Source organism: Curcuma longa, chromosome 13 (genome assembly GCF_044706935.1).
Source record: "Curcuma longa cultivar G26 ecotype Majalengka, Jawa Barat chromosome 13, ITB_CL_G26_1.1, whole genome shotgun sequence".
In the NCBI taxonomy this organism is placed as follows: domain Eukaryota; kingdom Viridiplantae; phylum Streptophyta; class Magnoliopsida; order Zingiberales; family Zingiberaceae; genus Curcuma; species Curcuma longa.
Window position 1 is genome coordinate 3,753,068 of NC_133873.1, and position 2,696 is coordinate 3,755,763.

The following is a 2,696-nucleotide window of genomic DNA, read 5'->3' on the forward strand; positions in this document are numbered from 1 at the left end:
AGCAGAGACGAGGGCGGCGGATGCGGTCGAGAAATGGAACCAGCAGATCTAGAAGCAAAAGGAGTATCGACTCAGCCGGGAGGCGGCAGCGGAGACAGCGGAGGCGGCGGTGGGTGGATGAGAAGAAGGAGCAATGGGAGAGGGAGATATTTTTACGGGTGGGGGAGGGAAAAGCGCAAATCCGATGCCAGATCGCTACTCTACGCAGGTACACGTGGACCGCTACGCTTGATATTTTGGATTCCTTCTCTCTTTTCCCCCTTTCTCTCCTCCCAGAGAGAGAGAGAAAAAGGCCAAGGATTCCCAGCCGCTTTTCAAGTTCTCTCCCTTTCGATTTCCACATCATAATACATATTCTCCCCGATCATCATCCAGACTTGCACGAATCGCAAAGCCGATCAAACCGCCACGACACCGTCGATCTTTCCCCTAATTGGAATGGCAATCGGCAACCGCGACCCCCACCCGATTGATTGATGCGCATCGGAACTGGCAACGTGGACGTCTCCCTCACCAGACGAACCCTATCGCTATTGCCGTGTGTTCTCGAGCTCGCGCACAGCAACAATGGCGACGATAAAAGGGAAAAGAGGAGATTTCAAGAGTAAAACCTCTGCACGTTTTTCATCCTCCTTTTTTGCTCTCTCTCTCTCTTTTATAAGCATATGTGATGTGTCAGATAGTGTATCAAGGTGATAGTGATTTGTTATAATGGAGTAGAAAAGAACAGAAGTGGAGGAAAAAGAGGAGCGAGAGAAAGGTGAGAGCATCGACACATCATTCAGAGCAGAAATAAAGGGGAAAAAGTTTGAAGAGAGAATATTTGAGATATTTCATTTTGACTTTTTAGATAAGTACAAAGGATAGAAATCCCTTTAAACAAAAAATGTCAAATGATTTTTTTAAAATAAATAAATAAATAAATAAAACGAAATTATAGGATCTGGATTAGCACAACTGAGCATTTAAATGAAGATGATCGAATTATTTCATAATTGATATCTATACGGGGTGTTGATGTAATAGATGATGGGATCAATTGTAACGTATGTAAAATATCTCATTTATTTGAAAATGTAAATGAAAATGGGATAAAAAATAATTTTAATAAAAAATAATAATAACTCTCAGCAAAGAGAGAAAAGCAAGCACGTCTTTTTGATTTCTCCTCCAGATTCCCCTTTTCTTTCTTTCTTCCAGCTTTAAAGATTCTCCTTTTCTATTCTTTCTTCTACAGATTCCCAAAGGACGTATGTAAAATTTTTAGAATTCTTAAAAGAAACCGTATTTCATTTAATCAAAAGATATTTATATATAAATTTTCTTTTCTTTCTTCTCCATACAACCTCTTTCTCTTTGCTCTTAAATTAATTAAACTAATTTAAACTTTAATAAATAATCATCTAAATTTATTTAATTTAAAATTTTAATAAAAAAAAAAATTTAAAAATAGGTTAATAAAAATTAATTTTTTGTTTTTAAATATCTTCTATTTTTAATATCTAATTATAAAAGAATAAATAAAATAAAATAAAATATCTAATTATAAAGTTTTGGTGCTAATTTATGAAAACCAACACCACTATAGTACTAGTTTTCATGAAATCAATACCGTATTATTTGTTCTTTTCACATACTATGATGTTGATTTTTGAAAATCAACACCAAAGTTGTATTATTTGATGAAAGATGTGAATGTGTAGAAAGGAGATATAGTGAGAAATCTTGATTCTGAGTCACCAACATGAAGTTATAGACCCATGTCATTTAGCACAAAATTTGAAACTCTCTAAATTTGTTAAACAATATTGGGAATCCTTTACGATAATAATGGATGGCACATTTAACTCCTGTGCACAGTAGAAATATACATGAGTTGGTTTGATTCTGATCAGAGCTTTCTAAGTCCATTAATGGATTTTGATACAAATTTATTAATGGAATGAGGGGGACTTGGATTATAAAAACTTACAATGAGATGAAAAATGTTAGTTTGTAGAAGGTATATATGATGTTCAATCCTAATCCTAATACACATAGGGGAGGTTATAGTCGCATATCAACTAGCACACACTGTGGTGCTAATTCTCAGCACCACAGTAGTGTTGGTCTTCAGCAACCAACATTGACTACAGTGTTGGTTCTTCTCTCACACAGTGGTGTTGATTTTTTAAGATTAGCACCACTATGGTGTTAATCTTTAGGAACCAACACTATAGTATTTTGGATTGTTAGGAGGGCCTTAAGATAGTAAATTAAGACTTAATTATTTGGACTCAGGTTCACTTAACAAATTCACAAGAGTTGAAATGAGCCTGATCGAAACTCTATAGGTCCATCAATAAATTTTGATTGAAATTCATTGATGGGCTTAAACAACATGGATTTCTAAAATTTTACAATGAAATGGAAGAAATGAATATGTAGAAGGGAGATAATGAGAAAATATATTGATCCTAAGTCTCCTACATAAAGTTATAAATTTGTGTCAATTGACATAAAGTCTAAAACTCTCTAAACCTTTTGAGCAATGTTGGGAATCATTTACGACGATAATAGAGGGCACATTTAGACTTCTGGGTACTACAGAAATCTACATGAGTTGAGAATGAGCCTGATTAGAGCTCTTGCTTTAAATCTATCAATGAATTTTGACTCAAAGTCATTGATAGATCTAGAGGACAATTTTCAAAAAC